This window comes from Eublepharis macularius, chromosome 8, assembly GCF_028583425.1.
Source record: "Eublepharis macularius isolate TG4126 chromosome 8, MPM_Emac_v1.0, whole genome shotgun sequence".
Lineage (NCBI taxonomy): Eukaryota > Metazoa > Chordata > Lepidosauria > Squamata > Eublepharidae > Eublepharis > Eublepharis macularius.
In genome coordinates, this window is record NC_072797.1 from 32,220,303 (window position 1) to 32,243,393 (window position 23,091).

Sequence of the window (23,091 nt, forward strand, 5' to 3'; positions counted from 1 at the left end):
ACTGAGCAACAGGAGAAAAAGTCCATGCATAGGCTGAAGAAGGTTACTGATACATAGGGAATGCAACCAACAGCAGGAACTGAATGGAGGAGCACATTACAGGTTCATACAGGGAGAGATAATCCTGTAGATATATAGGTTCCAAATCACGAAATTCTTTAAAATTGAGAGCCAACACTTTAAACTGAAGCTGAAAACAAACGGCTCACCCACTAAGTTGCTTTAGAACATATGCTTCTGCTGCCTTGCCCAAACAGCAAACAGGAAGCCACATTTTGGCGGGAAAATGTTTCTGAGGGAGGAATCCTAAGCAGTCAGAAGTAAGTTCCATTTTGTATTGTGTTGCTCCAATGAGGGTTTAGATAGTAATGTTAGCAAGTCAAAGTCCTTCGCTTCAGCAAAAAATGAAGGGTAAAGAAATACAAACGGGCAGTAGCAGATCAGCCTATGGAGAAGGTGGACCATTTCAAATATCTAGGAATTATTTTTCAAGCAAATCTTTCCTGGAAGGTGCAATTGAACTCTGTTGTAAGAGCTGCTTAGAGTACTGGGAAGAACATCTCAAGATTCTACTATTCCCCTGGGGGCCAATACGTTCCTGTGGCAGTTAAAGAATTCACCACTAGAGTCGTCGGCAGATGCTATATGGTACCAGGATTTGGGTTAGAGCAGTAACAGACAACACTGACAAACCTCTATTAAGATTTCTGTATAATATTTTAGGAGTTCCTGAGTAGAGGTGGGCACGATCTAAAAAAAAATACCAATCAAGCTGTTTGTGGATCCACGCCGACCCCACATCACCGATCCACACCAAACAAGTCCCGTTTCCGAACTGGGATTGGGGAGGCCAAAGCGGAGGGGTGCCCCCCCCACACAGTTAGAGCAGAGGGGGGGGGAAGTTTTTAACCCGGCGACGAGCCACCTCCCCTCAGGGAGGGGATGTTTTCACACACACACACACACACACACACACACACACACACACACACACACACACTTAGAGCAGAGGTGGGGAAAGTTTTTAACCCGGCGATGAGCCGCCTCCCCTCAGGGAGGGGACGTTTTCACACACACACATGCACTTAGAGCGGGGGGGGGAGTTTTTAATCCGTCCCTGCCTCTCCAAATAGAGAGAGAGACACCCCGTCAACATATTTCAGCCAGCTTTTTAAAAAAAAGCAGGGATAGAATCCTCCATTCATCCCCACCCAATTTTAAAAGCAAGCAGCCAGTCTTCCAAAAGCATATTTTGAACAGGAAGACAGTAAAACCAGGATCCACACGGATCCTCGCGGATCCTATGATTTTTTAAATAGGAAAAACACAAATGAAACATCAAATCACATATCACAGCCAGGTCCACAGACTGAAATATAAAAAAAACAGATCAAAAAATATTTGGCGCTGCCACGGTAAAAAAACATGAATCTGAGACACGGATCCTCATGAATTCATATGATTTTTACATTGAAACAAAACAAAAAGGCTGTCATATTTTAGATCTTTTGGTCCTGTTTGTGGCATTGGACATGATCTGGGACAGTATACTGGATTTTGGGTGGCCCCATGTAAAAATCAAGAGGATCCATGAGGATCTGTGCTTTTGAACCATGTTTTTGCGCCGTGGCACTGCCACAAAGTGGTGGATGAATGATTTTTTTGCCCCTTTTGTGGCAATGGACATGATCTGGGATTGTATGGTGAATTTTGGGTGGTCCCATGTAAAAACCTAGAGGATCCATGCGGATCCGTGCTTTTGAACCATATTTTTGCACCATGGTGGTTCCACGAAGTAGTGGATGGCTGAATTTTTTGGTCCCATTTGTGGCAACAGACATGGTCTGTGATTGTGTGGTGGATTTTGGGTGGCCCCACTTAAAAATCAAGAGGATCCATGCGGATCCGTGCTTTTTTAGCATGTTTTTGTGCCATGGCAGCGCCACGGATTAGTGGATGCATGATTGTTTTGTTGCTGTCTGTAGACTAGGACATGATCTATAATATGACAGCCTTTTTGTTTTGTTTTGTTTCAATATAAAAATCATATGAATTCATGAGGATCTGTTTAAAAGCATCTGGATCCAGCTTTTACCCACTCCCTTTCAAACACACACACAGAGCTGTGAATGAGGTTTTCCCACAAAATACTGTGTTTTAAAAGCAGGTTAAAAACAGAGAGTGACAGACAGAAAAACAGCCATTCCTCCTACAAAGCCCCGTTTTTTTAAACAGCAAAAAACATTTGGAGCGCCCATGGCTACAGAACACCCCCTTCCCCCTCCCTTTCCTCTCTTCTCCCAAATGGTGATGCGTTGCTGGTTGCTCCGAGGTTGGAAGGAAGCCCTGCTGATCAAGGAAAGCTGGGCTTTTATTCGCGTTTCCAGGGCAACAGAAGGAGGGCAAACACAGCTCAGGCATTCCCCTGGCTCCGTTGCCAGGGGGATTGATTCCTGGCACCTGAGTGTCTGCAATCCCGAACAGAAACCGATCGATCCGATCAAGCCCCGAACAAGTAAACCCCTGACCGCTGGATCGGTTGCCATGGACAGCACCGATTAGCCGGGTCATGATGGCGCGAACGCCATTATCAGGTTTTTTTTCAAATTGTAATGCCGATCATGCCCACCTCTATTCCTGAGTGTGTATCTGGAATAGCTCTAAGAGCTAAAGTTGGGGAGATGTCCTTCAAAGCAAAGGCCTAGGGAAGAACATTTAATCTGAAATTTAGGATATTAAAATCACATTCAAAATCAAGTTTCCTTGGACTAGTTGGACCACCACATAAGCGACTGGGATAGACTACTGGATCACAAATTGTCATGCCAGGGTATTACCCAGGATGTGATGGAAACAATGAGTAGTCAAGAATTGACCCAGTTCACCAGAAGACGTCTGAGGGACTTTGATTATCACACTGATGAGAGAGAGTGTTCATCTTTACGAGCATTTGCCCAATCGCAGTGACTTCATTATTGCACCCATTCATTTCACCCTGTCTAGTACAGTTTCTTTCTTTCTTTTTTTTAAAGAAAATTTTTATTGGATGGGTTCACATACATTTCAAAAACATTTTACAACAAATATACCCCTTTTCTTAATATATGTTATCCCACCCCCTCCCGTTTTCCCTTGTTGACTCCCAACAGCACTCTGACCCCTTATCCCCTAATAACTAACTCTAGTCTAAGTTGCTTTCCCCCTATTGTTTTTTTTATATATATAAATTTTTTATTTTTCAAACTACAAAACACTACACAGCACTACACAAGACTATCACAAGGAAAGGGGAAAGGGAAGGGACAAAGGGGATGGAGAAAGAAAAGGGGGGGATAACCTACAAACACTAAACACTAAACACTACACTTCAATGTTTTCCCTTCATACTGTCATAATACAAAAATAGCTCCATAGGATAATGATGGAGTGGTTAATCATACAGAGAATAGGCATTTCAAATTCTGGTTAAACTTTCCTCCCCCTTCTAGGTCCCGGACGCAATTCTCTCTGTGCAACCGCTGTTGCGGTGCTCTCCTCCTCCTCCTCCCCCCCCCCCTCAGGCTTCTCCTTTTCTTCGTTCTCGGTGCAGCAGAATTCCGGGTTTTTATCCTCAAAATCCTTTAGTTGATCTTCTGATAGTATCTTATAGGCCTGATCTTTATATCTAAACCATATTCCTTCCGGGAATAACCATTTGTACTTTATTCCATGGTCCCTCAGAAGAGCTGCAAACTTTTTATACTTAAAACGTCTTTTCCGGACTAGAAATGGAATGTCCTTCAAAATCTTGACTTTCAAACCCATAAAGTCCAAATCCGCATTGTATGAGTTATATAGGATGGTGTCCCGAATCTTTTTAAATGAAAAGTCAATAATGATCTCATGAGGCAACTGTCGCTTTGTTGCATATTTTGAAGAAGCCCGACGGACCTCCAAAATGGCGCTTTTAACCTCTTCTTTAGTCGTCCTCGCGGGTATCGCCAATAGTTCCGAGACCACATCCCACAGATCCTCATTTTCCTCCTCTTTCACGTTTTGGAGACGCAAAATTGTCTGCGTTCGTTCCATCTGTAGCCCGATCAGCTGGTTCTCAACCAACTTCAGCTCCTTTTTTGTAGCCTTCACAAGTGACGCACTTTCCAGAGCAGACTTCTCTGCCCCCCCCGCTACTTCCTTAATGGTTTTCACTTCGCTTTCAATTAAGCCCACCCTTTGATCAGTTTCGTTCAGCTTGTCAACAAAGGGTTTTATGGCTTCCACCACCGCCCTGCGCACCAACTCTTCGAGCGACTCTCCCTTCAAGGTAGCCGAGATTGACTTACCGAGAGCGGGACTTTGCTTCTTTGCTGCCATTTTGGGGGGGGGGGCGCCAACAAAATTCTGGAACTCACCGAAGGGGAAGAGCGAGTCTTCTTCAGATCAACCTCTCCTTCACTAACGCTTGTAGAACAGAAGGGATTCGCTTGTTTACAGGCTTCCGCCTGTTTCTTTTATTTGCCGTTTCTCGTTGCCCGGCAGCACTCGAGGCGCCGCGCACGTCTGCCGGCCTCCATAGGGACAAACGGGCAATTCCCCCCCGCATTGATTTCGGGGGGTTCTTCCCGCCGCGTCCCGGACCCTGGCTCCCTCCCTGGGAGTCCTGGGGGCTAATCCTTGCAGATCAGCTGCCCGGTCAGGGTGCCCGGTCGTTTCCTCCCGGACCAGCCGAGAGGAGCGTCCGGCATGGCTGAGAAAACGAAACCGACCCCCGCTTTCCCCCTATTGTTTAAGGCAATGTTTTATCTTATATTTCTAAATCTCTCAGTAGTTATCAAGAGACCACAACTGATCTTTCACGTCCCATTTCTTTTCTAAATATTTTTTAAATTTACCCCAATTTTCCACAATTTCCCTTGGATTTCGTTCTTTCAATTTCCTTGTTAATTTGTCCATTTCCGCCATGTGCAACAATTTCTGAATCCAATCTTGAATTTCTGGTAGCTCCTCCTGTCTCCAATGTTGAGCATACAATAGTCTTGCAGCCACCGTCATGTAATAAACCAGGACTCTATCCTTAACATTCACATTTTCCATATTTAACCCCAATAATAACAGTTCTGGGCTTTTTGCTATATTACTTTTCAAAATTGATGACATTTCAGCAAAAATCTTAGACCAAAATAGCTTAGCTTTTTCACAAGTCCACCACATATGATACATTGAACCTTCATGTTTTTTACATTTCTAGCATTTGTTTGACATTTGATTTTTGGCCTTTGCTAATTTTTTTGGTGTTAACTGTCTAGTACCGTTTCCATTTGGCATCTGTGCTTCATTTCGGACCTGCTTTGAAGCCTTAGTGCAGTTTTGGGCTTTCGGGGCCTTGCAGTTCATGTCACACTTTTTTTTTTTAAAACTTTGAGCATGTGTAATAACATTGCAATGTTGGAAGCCATCCCCCCCCTGCTTTTGCTGATTGGACTGCCCTCTGCCCACTGGAGAGGTGGCAGAGTTCTGGGGGGAAACATATACCACTCTCATTTATTTTTTTAAAAAGTCAAGCCAGGAAAAGGTTAAAATGCTGCCGCTTCTTTCTCTCTGTGCAGCTTTGATTTGCAAATGGCTGTGCAAAATGCTTTTTGGGGGGACATTGGCAGAAGAGAGCAGGAGGGAGGGAAAAGCAGCCATTTAACCCTTACCTGGCTTTTAAAGCCAGGAGAAATGAGGAGTAACATTGCAATACTTTCCTAGCTTTGAAAAAAAATAAAATAGTGTACTCATACCACTTAGGGATGAAGGAAAAAGCACCCATTTAACCCTTTCCTGGTTTTTAAAGCCAGCAGGGAATTAGCAGCAAGCTTAAGAATCATTCCTCACTTCGGGAAAAAAATAAGAGAGTGTGTGCATACCTGGGAGGAAGGAAGCCAATGGAGAAGCAGCCTTATGGCCTTTACCTCACTTTACTAAAAAAATGGCAGACAAGGAGTTCAGAGAGCTGAGGAGGGTGGGAGTGGTTAATTCTGCACAGACCAATCAGCTCCCAGGGAAAAGGAGAGGGAGAAGAGAAGCAGAAGGGGAGTATAGAGTTCACACTGACATTGATCGCACCAGCCACGACTTGGCAGCAGCTTCAAAATAAACTCATGGTATGTCCACAGGGGGAAAAATCAGGGTTGTCGTGGACAAACGTTGGTTTTGCGTCCCATAACTACCTTGCAAATGTGAAAGTCCTGCAAACATGGGAAGCAGAAAAGGTGCTGAAACGCTTTAAAGTCCCAGTATGAAAAGGACCCAGATTTCCACTAAATTTCCACTCTTGGACTCTGGAGCTGATGCTCTAAACTCCAAGACAGATCCTGGGTCTTCTTAACATGCACCTTTACACATTCTTTAAGTGATGTGGTTGATCTATGAAGGCCTTTACAATGATGTGAACTTCATAGAGAAGTAAAGTAGGCCCCCACATATGTGTAGCAAGGCCCTCACTGTTATGTATTGGGCTAGCTTCGAGGAAAACAGGGCTCCTCAGGTAGCCAACCCTATTGGGAGTTAGGGTTATCAGCAACCAATCGTTTCCCCTGGATATGAGCCAATTGTGGTCATGTAAACATGTTACCTTTTGTTTAGTGCATGCAAATAAAGGATCTGTGTTCTTATTGGGGAGTTACTGAAATGGGGAGTTACTGAAATGGGGTGGAGTTGGAGGTGTATATATCTGGCTCCCTCAGGAGCCACGTTGTTCTTTTTGCAAATAAAGTTACTACCATGAGCTGAAGTCACCGCCTTGCTCGCATCACTTGAGCACTTGGCTCAATATTTAATACGCACATAGCAAGAAGGATTACCTAAAGTTAGCTCTAGTTTGCTCCAGTTTAATGTGGGAATCTATCAAAGCAGAACTAGGAATTCACCACAGAACTACAGGTTAAACAAAATTTGGTGATGCCTATTCTACTGACAGTGTCTGTATATCCTCATGTCAGCTTAGCTTGTATGTATGTATGTATGTATGTATGTATGTATGTATGTATGTATGTATGTATGTATGTATGTATGTATGTATATCATATTTGTATTCCACCCTCCCTGCAAGCGGGCTCATCAGGGTGGATAACAACCTTAAAATCATTTAAAAACATTCCATATTAAAACATTAAAACATCATATAAAAATAGCAGCACTCTTTGCCTGGCAGCAACAATACAACTATTAACGAACAATACCACAGTGCAACTAGATATAGCAGCACAGTAACAGCAGCTGAAAAAACAACAGTGGTGGGCAGCTTTCACAGGGAGGGGGGAAGATGTTGCATCCTCTGGCCAGCAGAGGCCCAATCTCAGCCATGAGCCTGGTGGAACAACTCTGTCTTACAGGCCCGGCGGAAAGATAGTAAATCCTGCCAGGCCCTGGTCTCAGTAGACAGAGCGTTCCACCAGGTAGGAGCCAGGACTGAGAAAGCCCTGGCTCTGGTCGAGGTGAGGTGGGCCTCCTTGGGGCCAGGAACCAATGACAATTGTTTTTCTCCTGATCGGAGGGTCCTCCAGGGAATACATGGGGAGAGATGGTCCCTCAAGAGATAGAAATGAGATAGAAAGAAGGTGCTGACTTTGATTCAGAGGAGCATTTCTGAGGATGGAGGGATTTCTGTCCACAGGGCATAACTTTCTCAACTCCCCTCCCCCCCCCCAAATTTCCTTTGAAATGTTTCTCATGGGGGACAATGGACCCCCAGAAACACTATCTCTGGGAACATTTGGGGATGCAGGGATGGGGGAGAGATACTCTGTGGTTTGACATTCTTCTACAAATGGAAACCCGCCATTGGATCCAAGCCACAACTAGCTGAGTGCAATGGAATATAAGGGAGCATGCAGGCTCTGAGATAATACAAATCTGAGCTGCCTGTTGTGGATGCTATTACCATTATTCATGTGGTGCTATAAATGGATATCAAGATATTTGAAAAGCAAAATTAACGGTGCAGGTTTAAAAGCAAATGAGATTATTTTGGAGGGAGAAGTAGTGATTACTTATCTAGATGATGAGCAACTGAAAGGGTGTGTACAGTTGGCAGAACAAGTATAAGAGCAGAAGGCATAAAAGCAGACTTTGTGAAAGACAAAGGGAGACTAAAAATAAATTCTATTAATTAATGCCAAATTGTTTGACAAACTTCATAAGAAGGAGGCTACAAAAATCAGCACAATTGGAATTCTAGAATCAGATCCCAGCATGGCGGAACTTTTGAGAGTCTGTGCATACCTTTTGGTCTGTACAGCAAGTTATGGTACCCAAAAGCGAGTTTTAGTATTGCTACCCACACATACTCAGAATCCTGAGTCATAACCACAAAATCATACGGCGGGGGAAGAGGGAAATAGAGATCTAAAGTGGATAGGATTTATCTAAAGGTTGTTTTCTGCTAACAGAAGGGGAGATTTTTGCCAGTTCCCCTCCCCCCACTACATACTCCTACTTCACCCTCACACTATTTCTGAGGGTCCTTATCCTCCAGTAGCAGCATTTGGGGAACCTGTGTGGGATGTAGTGGGAAGCGAGAAAGTTGCATTCCATTAGTGGAATTATGATCCATTGGCAGAAAACAGCCTTTGTTTCTAACCTATGGGTTGGATCCTGCCAGCTTTTCCACTTACAAAAGAGGGGACAGGGGTAACTTTTGATCAACAAAAAGGCTGTGTTGTGAATCATGGGGCAATCACGTGCAGGGAGGGGGTATCAGTTAAGATCAAGCAGAAAACTTGGCAGAGTTCAATTAAAATTCCCTTTCTGCATGCAAAACCAAATTTATCCCTATAGCTATAAGGAACAGAGATTGATTTCAACTGTTGAATAAAAGCAGAGATATTCAAGATTCTCATCTATTCAACTGATTTTGGGAGATTCGTGTTCCCTAAACCATGAGATTAAATGGTCTAATAAACTCACCAGTCCTGGCATCCATTACTCCAACTTATCAAAGCTCTACTTACAGGTCAGAGACAGACAACTGAAAGATTCAGCAAACATATTGTGACTCATTGTGAAACCATCATGGTGAAATGGAAAATCCTGTTAGGTCATCACAACTATCTCTTTGACAATGGAAATATATAAATGTTATTCTAAGGAGGAGCATTATCTATTATGGGACAGGAGATCAGATGTCTTAGATCTGATTTTAGACAGCGTCTGTAAAATACTGTAAGACTGGCTGATATGTTGAGTAATTGTTTGTGTGCCTCAGTTTCACCATTAATAATCTAGGGCTATTAATAGTTCCTGCAGGAGGAGCTGAAGGCATAGTCTATTGGACATTTGAACAGAGATTTCCAGGTGGAAGATGTCAAAAATTAAGCTGTATCAGTATACCCTAATAATATGTTTGAAGTACAGCTTCATGTTATTTTGTTCTTTATTGTATCCATATGGCATGTCTGTAAGATTTCCATGTTACATCATCAGAAAATAAAATTGTTTTGCTATCAAGTCATATACAATTTCCATGCTGTGTCAACTAATATATTTCTGTTTCAGGATGGGTTTATGTTTGGAGAGGTGGCTTTGGGAAATCATTACAATGTGTGTACTATCTGATATTCACCTATGGTGGTGGGGAAGTGCCCCTGCCTCTGCAACCCTGGTCTTCATTGGAGGTCTCCCACCCAATTACTAACCAAGGCCAACCCTGCTTAGCTTCTGAGATCTGATAAGGTCAGGGTGATATGCATCTATAGGTGCACACGCAAACTTTGCTATAGTATGCTGAAGAGCCAAAAGGTAGGGGGAAATCTATACAACTAAATTAAAATTAATTAAATCTGGAAAAGAATGATAATGGGGATAACTTAAAATGCTTACCTGTAAAAGATTATGAAGTAGATGGACATATTCAAAATCAGAATCAAGAAAAAAACAGAAACCTCAAAAAGAGGTTTCTGGTGAACATGCACATGTGCTGAACAATAGACACGGGCACGAATGGGGGAAAAAACCCGAACAGGCCATTCGGTGTTCATTCCTAATGATAAACATGAACAGCCGACAGGACCCGAACATGTCCCGTTACCTAACATGTTTGGTGTTCAGTGTTTGTCGGTGCCAGAGTGGCCCTCTTAGCACTTAGAGAGCCCATATTCACAGGGAATGTGCAGCAGGCTCTTCTCCAGCCACCACCCAAGTTTGGTCAAGATTGCAGTATGGACCTCGGAATTATACATTCCTGGAGGGAGGGGGGTAGAGCCCTAGCCCAACACTCCTAGAGACCTGACCAAATCAGGAACTAATAATCAGGGTGAGCCCTCAGCCGAGGTGCCCACTGAGCTTGGCCCCAGGGCCTGGCAGCAACCCTGGAACCAGAGGGGATAGCTCCCTATCCCACCCACCACACACAGAAAAAAGCCCAGCTCCAATGCACTCTCCCTCTCTCTCTCCCAAAAGGCTATTAAGAGCTCTGTCCCACTCCACTGCTTGATGAAAGTGAAACCAGAACTGGGAGCGCAGTGCCCTTTGTGAAACTGGTTTTAAATGGATTGCTTCTACCGGTGGCAAAGGATGTGGAGCTTAGCTTCAGTAAAGCTGATTTGTGATAGAAGTTTTAAACATCTACATTTACTTCAAACTGCCCTAGAAAGTAAGACATCAAGTAAAACAACAAGTAAGTTACTCAGACCACTCTTTTAAATGATGTATTTGTTGGGGAAAATGGGTTAAAATAGTTTAAAATCAGCAGTGCAATGGATCTTGAAACAATAGAGTCAGATGTCCGTTTGCTTTTTAAAAACATTTACTTGTGAAGGAAAAGGTACACAGGATTGTTACAAAATACGAAACTCTATGAACTACATCTTGTTGCACGCTACATACTTAGACCACAAGAACAAGGAGAAGAAGTAACAATAGGGATTCTTCCTCTGTCTTCTTGACCCCGAGAGAAGCCTGACATATTGACCGATAACAGTTTACAAACACATTTCAGTTTTCCAGGCTTCCAGACTATTGGCTCTGTGCCAGGTTCTCTTCCAGGTCAATACAAACAATAGCACAGTGAGTAAATACATTTAACCCCATAATAACTGAATGTCACACCTTGCAACATATATTCCAACAGTATTTAGAGAGGAAGGAAAGGCTGCACCAATCCTATGAGACAGACACTCATGGCCCTTTTCCAGCAACTATTGTTACAGGAAAGCCATTTTTGAGTAAGAATGGAGGACAGTGAGCCTTTAAGTTGTCCCCAGTTGACACATGAAGCTGCATTATACAGAGTCACACTACTGGTTCATCCAGATGAATTTTTTTTACTGGGACTGGCAGCAGCTGTCCAGGGTATCAGGCAAAATTCTTTTTCAGGACCTACTACCTGATTTAACTGGAGATACTGGCGATTGAACCTGGGACCTTCAGCATGCAAAGCACTATATCAGTGAGCCACAGCACGTCCCCAGCACATTGCCAACACGTTCATGAGCCATCCACACCCCTCATATACCACTCATACAGATTAGCAACTGGGGAAACTATGACAACCACTCAAGAAGCTGAATTTGACCATGGGATTTCCTGTTTCTGTTCCTAAGCAGTTTTAGTTTCCTCCTAGGAAAGGTATTTGCTTGCTGTTGCCACCATCTCTGGTTACTTTTTTATTTTCAGTCATTATGAAAAGTTTGATTATTTCACATTTAGGTTGTGAGACAGAACCTTGCTTAATTGATTCATTTATTTTCATTGAATTCTGATTGGGTGGGGGGAATGGTTCATTTGTCCTGTCCTTGGTTAATTATTTGACAATACTTACTAAACTACTTAAATTAGAGGCAATGAACCAGAGACTTTTCATTCATTGCCGAGACTGCAATTGCAAACTGCTTTTCTTTAACTATGGTTCCACTAACATATTCTCTGACCACGTCTCAAAAACCTCTATCTACAATAAAAGAGATGTATATGCTGATCTTATTGCCCATCTGCTCATAAACTGGCTGGATCAATCTGGTTTTGACCACAGGGATAATATGATGATATTCCAGAAATACAGGTCGAAGAAGAGCTTCATTTTTAAAAATATATTGCAAAGATCTTAATCAGTACATCAGTTAATCAGTACAGTATGCATCATCGTTCTAACACTGCAGTATATTTTACAAAGAGGGTGCAATATACGTTCAATAAAAATGTGATCATGAATGATACAACTTTTATTTTATTGTCACTATTGGCTGCTATGATAATGCACTAATGGACAACATTAGCTATATAGAGATCCATCTGTTCTAAAGGAAACTATTGCACAACCTATAACAAATGTGCACAAGGTCCTGAAAAAAAAACAGCTTGGCTCTCCAACAGCTTGGCTCTCCATTACAGCTGCAAGACCAGGATGCCTACATTTCCCATCAAAACTTGAGTGAAACTGACAAGTGTCCAACCTGTGTCAGGCGTCACTTGTAGCTTGGCTCTTAGTTGAAAATGGGATTTTTGCTGAGAGTCCTAATCAGCCAAATTGGTAAATCTGCCATTGTCTAATTACTCGTATGGAGAGTGTTCTTCCTTTATATATTATAGCATTATAGTATATATTATAGTATAGTATGCTATGCTATGCATACTATAGTAGTGCAACTAAACATACTATGTAGTTGTGAAAAGGATTTACAGTCAAATAGAGAGACCAACCCAAATGGTACCCTCTAGTCTAGTCTGTAAATTCTATTTTTAAAAATCCTATTCTTCTTCTGGGGAACTCATGGTGGTTGCATTGCCTAGCTTGTATTCTTTTTCCTCTAAGGAATATAGAGGCAATGATCACAGAGATGGTGAAAGAAAATACATTTTTATTGAGTAGCTCAAGTAGTCTACAGAAGAAAATGAGATCTACAGAAAATCAATGCAAAAAAGTAATATGCTTACATCCCTTCAGCTGTTGGAAATGCCAGAGAATGACAAAGAACAGACCCCCTTGGATCTGCACAGCTGCAGAGCACTGGTTTCAGTCTGCACTGAGGTTCCAATCTCAGGGCTGCTTCTAAGGCTTTATATACAATGCCAATTTATATACAGTCTTAAGATTCATTTGTTTCACTTGTGCTTTTAATGATAAATAACTGACCATAACTGGAGCGATACATCTCAGAGTCTCCCAAGGCCAACTGGTTAGCCATGGTATGTGGCAAACCTCCAATGCAGATAACTGAGCTATGTTCCCACTACTCCCTTTACCAGGTGCATAAGTTATCAACAACATACTCCCTAGTTCAGTCCATCAGTTAGAAATACATACAAAGCAAAGATAACGAGTTTGGGTCTGCAAGGCAACTCAGGCACAATGAGAGAAATTGTGGCATACCACCGAACTCCTAGAGATGGCAATGCTCTTCCACAATTTCACTACAGTGGTGTACATAGTTTGCTCTTTCTCGGTGTTGTTCTCACAACTCTGTGAGGTTGGTTCAGCTGACAAAGCTGAAGGAAGTTTCATGGCTTATATTTGAACACAGCTGGTTTTCCCTGTCCTAACCTAATCTAAGCAATATATTGTACCTTCCTATTTCTGTTGTGAATTTCAGTTAGGGATGAAAATAGCTTAAAAGTCTTACCAGTACATCTTGAGAACTTAAAGGAGAGGATGGGAATTATCATTTCAGTCAGGGTGGTGGTATTGGTATATCTAGGGCTTTTTTTCAGTGGGAACACGGTGGAACGGAGTTCTGGCACCTCTTGAAAATGGTCACATGGCTGGTGGCCCCGCCCCCTGATCTCCAGACAGAGGGGAGTTTAGATTGCCCTCTGTCTGGAGATCAGGGGGCGGGGCCACCAGCCATGTGACCATTTTTGCCGAGGGCGATTTAAACTTTAAAAAAATTCCCCCCTTGTTCCAGCTGACCCAAAGTGATGACATTGTGTGGTCCTGAGTTCCACCACCTCTTTTCCCAGAAAAAAACCCCTGGGTATATCTATGACAGCTGGTGTGGTATAGTGGTTATGGTGCCGGATCTGTAAGGACTAGGATCTGGAAAACCCAGGTTTGAATCCCCACTGAGCCATGGAAGTTTGCTGCATGACCTTGGGCCAATCACACACTCTCAGCCTAACCTACCTCTTAGAGTTGTTGTGAGGGTTGAATGGAGAAGAGGAGAATGATGCAAGTTGCTTTGTGTCCCCACTGGGGAGAAGAGTGGGATATAAATGAAGTAAATAAATAAGGTACTCTTTATGGGCCAGAACCAGTTTACTTTCACCATTGATTGCAGGCTCCTTCCCAAGACCTCCTGCAAGAGCAGAAATACCTTTGTGGCCAACTATCAAAAAATTAGAACCAGGTTAAAAGAATATATCAATAGTCAATGGAAAGATTGAAACATCCTTTCAATCAATGCCACAGAAAAGCATCACTGCTGCAACAGTTTTTGCCATTTCACTAATACGCAAAGGTCCAAGATCCCACACATAAAAGTCTTAATTAGTGGATTTCAAAAAGATAGATTTCGATCCAAAAAATAAACAGTGGGAGAGAAGTTCATGAGATGTTCCCAAAAAAACAGCTTTTTAAAAAAAAGTTCTAGTACTCGTGTGACATTCCCTGCCTTGGAGACCCTGTTCAAGTGGAAAGGTGTCACAGAAATGTTTCAAACAAACAAACGACATATAAGGAATATATGAGAGATTAAAAGTTAGTGTGTTTTATATTGTAAACAACCTAGTATTACTACACTAATATAAATACACTCTCCCCAGCCAAGACAGGGGTCAGAGTATCGTGGCTCAAAAGTATTCTACCCACACAGCCCACCTCAGGAAGGGCTGCTGAGAACTGCCGTAAGCTCCCAGCCAAAGGTTCCTTCTGGAGGATCCATCGAACTACCCAGACTCAACCAAATAATCATACATAAAGAAACAAATCTCATGGTTTGCCTGCGGGCTGACAGAGAACGTGGCAGGGCAGCTGATCTACCTTGTTGCATCTGCTAATGTCATCCGCAGGCATAACTTCAGATACAGGATGAATCCAGCTGCAGCTTCCCAATTGGCCTGGTCCGTCCTCAGTACACACGCCCCAAATCCTGGCCCAAAAAGGTGTCGGTATGTGTACCAGTGTGTAATGACACAAAAAAGGCCCTGTTTTTACATAACCCAGAAACACTGGAAATATCAAATTTATTATTTTTACATCATTTACACCCCACTATTCTCTGCAATGGAGCTTCAAAGTGGCTTACAGTGAGGGTTTCCAACAGCCTGGAGAAAAAAAATCCTCTCCCTTTAACAGAAGCTTAATGGGATATTCTTTACCAGGTGATTTTATTTAACTCCACGCCAGTTTCAACTGCCTATTTCCATTACACCTCTACCAAAGGGACAGGACATTTTTTTTCCTTCAAGCTGTTTGCAACCCTACTTAACATTTCCACTTATTCGTTTAATCCTCACAACAACTAATGAGACTGAGAGTATATGACTGGCCCAAAGTTAACCAGGAAGCTTCTGTGGTAGAGCAGAGACTTGAACATGAGTCTCCAAGATCCTTTTCTGAAACTCTAATCACTACAACATGGTAAAACATTATACAAGTCTCCAGCCAAGCACTGTTATGGCAACTCTGCAGACCAACACCAGTGGAAGCCACTGCATAGGTATGGAAAATGAAGGATCCACGGCAGGTGTTATGCAGCTTTCTAAGCCACCTGGGAATTCACTCCTCCAAAAACAAAACAAAAACCCTGGCCGAAAGTTTTGCCACCAAAAACTAAGTTGTTGCCGAAATACTGAATACAATTCCATATGATAATACAGAAAATAGCAACACATTGATGTCCATTCCAGAAATGATATCATCAGGTTGCCATGATGCCAGAACCACTCTAGAATTCAGGCAAAACTCTCTGGGTTTTGCCCAAATACAAGGGCTTCACCTGATGACACAATGATGTCACTTCTCAACGTACAGGAAGTTACATTAACACATTGCCAGTGATGTGATGACATTACCAGGAAGGGCCCGTGATGTCCCCCAGTTTCGGGCATGTGTCCCCCCACTTTCATACATGCTTGCTTTGCCATCTGTGCCTTGTGGATGAGCATGTCTTACTCTTGCCCTCTGAAGAATGTCAGTAGGGAACAGACAACATATTGCTTTTGCATTGGTAGCTGCCTACCACTGCAGTGGCCCTTAGGATTGTGTTGTAAGAGTCCCATCCTATGCCCAGCCTTGAAATTTCATAGGATGGCAACTAAGCCCTATATCAATATATCCCAAAGATATGATGACATATCTCATAGATACGCCACCATATCCAAAGATATGCCAACAAGTCCCCACTGGTGCCACACTGGTGTGGGTGAAGCATTGGCATCTTCTGATGGAGCTGCAATTAAGGAAGAAATGTTTTGAAGTTGATGGTTAACTCTGTGTGATGGGTATTGAAAGATTTGGGATCAGAAAGATGTTTATGATTTTTGACCTCAATAGGTCAAATGATTTCATAATGTTACAATCAGAGGGGATGTTGCATGTTTATACCCAATGTGTATGCAAACTATGCTATATGTTTATGTATAATGTACATCATAGGTGCACATACATACATGTGCTGATTTATTAATGCAAACAACATTGGAAATACATATGCTTTACAGGAGAAATTATGTGTAAGGGAACAAAAAACGGCACCAAAAACGATGATGGGATTAATTTGCACAAAGGAAAGCAAAACTGAAATGGGTTGGGGAGGGAGGAGGTCAATTAAAAACAGCAGGGATCAGAAATTCAAAATCATCCCATTTATCTTTGGAAAACTATTTATAACCCATTTCTAGAAATACTACACTTAGCATTTAAATAGTTTGGGAGATTTACCTCATAAATGAACACCAGAACCAGCATGTGATCCTGATTTATTAGTATGCACACATAAACCTTTATGGGTCTCAGCATCTTCGATTCTGACACCAAGAATGTTACAAGGGGCTGCAAGTGTTTGTTAGTCATTTTAGAGCTGGTGTTGCTCTTGACACTAATTGAATTGGTCGTAAATAAGCTGTCTCTAGCTCAGCAGTAACAGTGATGAAGTACTCTCATGCAGGGAAGGCTTTAAGAAACGTGGTATTGGCAGTAGGGAAGATTGAGGAGAAACCTAGAGCAAACAATTCAGCAAAATTATCTTCATCAAATCAGCGTAGGAAGTGGGATGGTTTTGATGATGTGCAGGTGTTTAAAGTTGAGAGTGAAACCAACCTGTTTCCATTTCCTTCTACGTATCTTCATTCTCTCTTATTTCTCCAAGATAGTTTCAGGTAGGTAGGCGTGTTGGTCTGCAGTCAAAGAGTAAGATTCAGGTCCAGCAGCACCTTAAAGACCAACTAGATTTTCAAGGTATGAGCTTTCGAGAGTCAGATACCTTGTGTTTGAGTGTGCAGACGCATGCATGTGCACATAAGTAAGAAAAAGATGTCTTCCAATGTAGACATTGTAGAAATAACAGATAATGTGAAATTATCTGATGGACAGCACTCAACTAATGAATGCTCTAGGATTTTTCATTTTCACTTCCTTGCAGTTCTTGATTTCAAACAAGTTCTTGATTTCAAACCAGACTTGCAAATGAAATATTTCCTTCCTTTATACTTAAATCACAGATAGAGCCTGTTAAACTAACCTACAGGTTAGTTCTGAATTTGCTACCTATATCATCTCAGCAGAGTTGAATACAACCTGCACTGCAAGATCAGCCTGTATCTATGCTTCCTCTTGCCTCCATCTAGATTTCTTTTCTTAGTGATCCTGCAGTCAGGAGAGACTCAAGTTCAGCCAGTTACCATTCTTGCCATGCTCCTCATCAGCCCAGGCCCAGGCCCACATCCAACCCAGGATTCAGAGAATCTGTCTTGGAAGATGGAAGGTTTGTGGTTCTTGTGGGCAATGATGTCTGAGAAAGAAGCTCCAATTCCATAGCTGGTGAGAGGTACAACTAATGGCTCCCCAAACACCTCTCAGTAACGACTTCCTAGCTGCCCACAATGCAACTTCTAACTGGTTAGGTGAAAAATGGAAAAAGTGATAGGAAGTCTTTTTTTTTAAAAAAAAGACGGCCACTCTTGCAAGTTGGAATTTTGCCAGAATCAAGCCCTTTCTCAACAATGGTGATATGAGGGTGAGAAAAGGTGGAACTTGATGGTATTTAAATTGTCTGCTGGCTATCCGGTGTGTCCTGGTACCACGCTGTTGTTATAGCTGTTCTTGGAACTCCTGCAAGGCTCCAGTATTTTAGCCACTCCTTAAAACTTGTGGGTAATTTCCTGACTCTTTCTTCTTAGAGCCAACAGCCTGACCTAGACAACCATTTGGACCTTTCCCGGTCATTAGGACAACCTGCCCTTGTATACTTGGGCCTTCTGTGTTTTTCTTGCTTGTAGCTGACCTGCAAATTTGCTGCTGACATCATCCCTGTATTGATGTCTAGATTGCAACAGATCTGAATGTCTTCTTAAGTGTACTCTATGACACATGTTGCTGATTGGAAACCACTTCTCAACTATACCTTGGACTGCTAAGATCCTTATAGAAAAGTTCTTTAACTTTCTGTTAAATTTTTTAAACTTGCCCTTCCTACAAAGAGCTTATCAGGTTCTCTGTTCTACTACACACTCGCAACATACATGCAAAGTAGGTCAGGTTGCAACAATGTCATGGTAGAGCATGGGTCTGAAGCTAGGTTTTCTCATTTTTGCCATACCACTAGGAGTAGAGAAGAAGGCAGAAAGAGACAACAGCAATTCTCTTCCTATAGAGAAACTGAGACAGTTCCAAAAGACAAGAGAGTGCCAAAAAGTGCCTTCTACTCATTGTTTAAGCACAGGCAATTTCCCAATCTAATTTGCAATGGAAATGTTTTCAGAATTCCCATACATTATAGAATTGAAAGAAAAAGCATTCAAATATTTAAATTATAATTTTACCCTAGTCTATCACAGTCCTGCACTAGAGATTACTGCTTGGATGAATTAAACATGTTTTTGAAATATCTCTACAATTACATGGGAAACAAACCAAGCATAAGTACAAAGAACATTATTGTAACTGTGACCGAATTAATCCCCTTTTGCAATTCAGAGTTAACTCTGGGAAGGAAACAAATGGCTGCAAATAAACAAGCAGGCACACCAAAGTGAGATGCCAATGAACTCAATAGACCTTTGGTGTAGGAAAAAGAATTAAGGGCCACAGATTCTATGCCAAGACTCATATGAGCATTTAAAATTCAGCAGAACAATGGATCTGCTGGTAGCCACTAGTACAATACCCATATACATAGTGAAGTCAGGGAGTCCTGGCCCCTGAGCAGAGAGCAAAATTTGCAGAATGAAGCCAGGCAGAGGCAGTCTTAGTGTTTCTGGGGCCCTGGTCAAAAGTCTAGGACAGCGCCCAGGAATCACTGTTTCTACCACACTGCCTGAGCCACCCCAGGTTCAATAGTTTGGTGAGAGTCAGTTTGGTGTAGTGGTTAAGAGCATGGGACTCCAATCTGGAGACCCAGGTTTGATTCCCCACTCCTCCACTTGAAGCCAGCTGAAGACAGACCTTGGGCTAGTCACAGCTCTCTAGAGTTCTCTCAGCCCCACCCACCTCACAGGGTGTTTTGTTGTGGGGATAATAATGACATATGTTGTAAACCGCTCTGAGTGGGCATTAAGTTGTCCTGAAGGGCGGTATATAAATCGAATGTTGTTGTTGTTGTTGTTATAAAGGAGCAGCCCTTGCCCTGTCCAAGGCACACAGTCACTGAGCTGGTTGCTGCCCAAGATCTGGAGGGGGTGGGCACAAGTGGTGACCACCAAGCCAGCCAGCTGTACCACAAGTAGGTGGGAAGGCCATATGGTGACGACCATGCTGGATGGCTGCTGCCTGAGCCCCACAGAGGGTGGGCAAATGGGCATACCCCATGACTGCCAGTCAGCTGCTGTCCAAACCACAAAGGGAAGAGGAGGGTATGGCCACCTGGATCATTCTATTCTTTTCCTCTCCGTCAGAGGACACATGGGGCCACAGACAGTCAGGGGGCTTGAGCAGCTGCCCTGGATGCCCCATCGCTAAGACTGCCCCTAAAGCCAGGCACAATGGAAAGGGGGGTCCAGATATATGGAGAAAAATCTATTTTGTCCTGTTCATTCTCAAACTGGGGCCACCCCCTGCCAAAGTGAAGTGGTAGACTACGACACTGCAGACTGATAAGGTTGCAGAGGTAATTGAAATAGTACCTGAAGCCTAATGAAAGATTTTGGCAATGTTAAACACCCATCTAGATGATGCTGCAACTTCTTCACAAGATGAGGACAAGGAAGAGGAAGAGGAACAGGGGAAGAAGAGATGGAAAGAGGTGAGAAGAGGGAGAGAAAGGAAACAGGAAGAGGACCTCCATTATTGCTTGTCTACTTATACAAATTACTATGGCCCTTTTCAGTGTGGGGAGTGGGATTATGGGCCAGCAAGCTCTGCTTCACCTCTATGCACTCACATGTATAGAGTATGACTCCCCCCACATGATCAGAAACTCCTTTTTCAGATTTCCCAGCTGTAATGAGAGAACCTGCCGTATCTACCCATTTATGCCCATATACTCAATACGTGCATTCCAATGAACATGTTTTGGCAAAGAGTAGAGCTTGCGGCCACAAACCTCCCCCCCCCCCCCATGTGTTCATTTTTCTCATGTTAGAATGTCTGAAAGGAGCTTCTGCTAAATAGTAAAGCAACTGAATCATGCCAATCATGAAAACAGCAACATCAGGCCACCTACACGCAAAGTTAAAATTTTGAAAACCTGGGGGAGTTCCAAGCATGCAGGGAAAATATGACTTTGAAAATTAACCAGAAAGAGAAAGTCAGACTCAGTATGGTCTGATGAAGACTGAGCATGCTCAAGGAGACATCGAACACTGGATAATTGCAAGTCAGTGAAATGAAGAAAAGACAGAAAAGGAATGGGTTGGCTCCAAGCCCTGAAGAGTTTAAAGGTTTGGAGGAGGGGAGGGTTGTTCAAACTTGCTACTATATCTAATAAATAGTAAAGTTAGTGGCTTGAGCCCATCACAAAAGCTGTAAAGTTGGGCTTCTCACAGACTAGATATGATTCCATTGATAAGCAGAAATATATGACTTTTCAGCTAGTTAAAGTATGCAAGGGTGAAAGGAGGGAATGAAGACTCTTCCTGCCTCTGTGTGTAAACAGGAGATGATTTTTCCCCTCTCCCATTTTAAAGGTAAGCTTACAGTCACATGATAAACACATGGTGGTTTGGGGTTTTATTCAAACCAAGCTCCAGTGTGCTTAGCTTGTGAGGAGACCCTGAAAATAAGGTAAGGGGTGGTAAAGGAAGGAGCAAGCCAGTTCAGAGTAAATAGGGGCAAAGTAAAAGTTAATAATGAAGACCTGTGAGAAACATGGCTAGGAAATAAAGGTGGAGAAGGAACAATATGCACTGATGATATTAAGCATAAGAACTGCATTTATTTATTTATTTATTTATTTATTTATTTATTTTACGTCATTTATAGTCCGCCTTTCTCACTGTGACTTAAGGCGGATTACACAGTATGAGGTTAATACAATCAATATCAAGTACATTTCAATACAATACCATAAGGTAAACAGATACAAGTTTAAAAGACATAGCATTAGCAAGGATCCATTGCCAAACAGCCATTATTTTACTAGTCCAGCTAGTAGACCTAAATTCTGACAGGTATCCAGCATCGTGGTCTGCAGCAGTGGAAAATCTCAAAGTCAGGCCCTACATAGTTCGTGGGTTTTTTCCCCCTTATGGTTTTCACTCATAGCTAGACTTCACAGCATCTACTACAGAAAGCAGTGGCCCACTTCCTGAAGAGATCATCAGGTGCATTACACCTGTAGGGAGTTCCGTCTTTTTTTGTAAGCTCTGGAGTGCACACAGTAAAGAGAACAACTTTTCCAACGTTCATCAAAATAACTTTGTCGAAGCAGCTATTATAATATTGTAAAGCCTGTTACTGACTTTGGTGATGTTGGCATTAGAAAAATCTAAGGAAAGTAACAAGACTTAAGAATTCCTTTGGGCCAACATGTACTTGTAGAGAAGGGGGAAAGGAGAGGCCCTATTAAAATGTAAACACAGCTGTTGTTTGTAGAATACATACTGGTTTTCTGAAAGTTAATCTCAATGATACCCAACAGTCAGTCTTGGATCTTTTTAGTATTCTCCACCACTCTACTCTCTTTCCCTTGCTCCTCTTCAGAAACCTGATCTAACTGGGTGGGAGGGGAGACCATTACTTGTTAAGGTTTATGGGTTTTATTATTGTATTACACTGAAGTCTACAGGATGTAACCCACACAATCCTCAAACCTGAGTAGCACTAATCATTGATGTTGTTACTTGCAACTCTTAATGTTTACTGTGATCAGCTTCTTCTATCAGCATCTGAACAATATGTTTCAGTGATTTTACAAAATACTGCTGCCAAAATCACGACATGGCTGCTTGCGCCATGAATGCCTATCAACAGTCACTGCTGCTCCACCAACAGAACACTCACTGTGGTCTGCTTCAAAGGGTTTATGATTAATTGTGTCTCCAGTGCTGGCTGTGTGGCTGAGGCACCAGGGAAATGGAACGTTCAAATAATAATGAAATTCTGCCTAGAAGCCCAAGGAGAACTCCCCTGCTTAGCCCCAAGTTGGACATGTTGGAGGATGAATACCAGAAACAGCAAGAGCTTTATTTAGCCCAAAGCAGGAGGGGAAGGGGGACATTACATTATTTGGCTTTTTTTGGTCAAACATAGTTTCCCCCTTCCTTACATATGGAAACTCTCATTGTGCACATTTTATATACTACAGATTCCAGATCATTTCCTCCAATGGTCAAAATATAGTTCAATATTTTCTTCATTGTATAATTTAGGTATTGAAAGAGCCAATTCTCTTAGAAAATACATCCATGGAAGTTAATTTAATAAGATAGATTAAAAAAAAAAACAGTGCTACCAAGCAAAATCAAACAAGTTCATGATGAAAGACTTCATGAATAAGTTTCGATTTGTTCCTTTCAAGTTATCAAGTGATGTGATAAAATTTG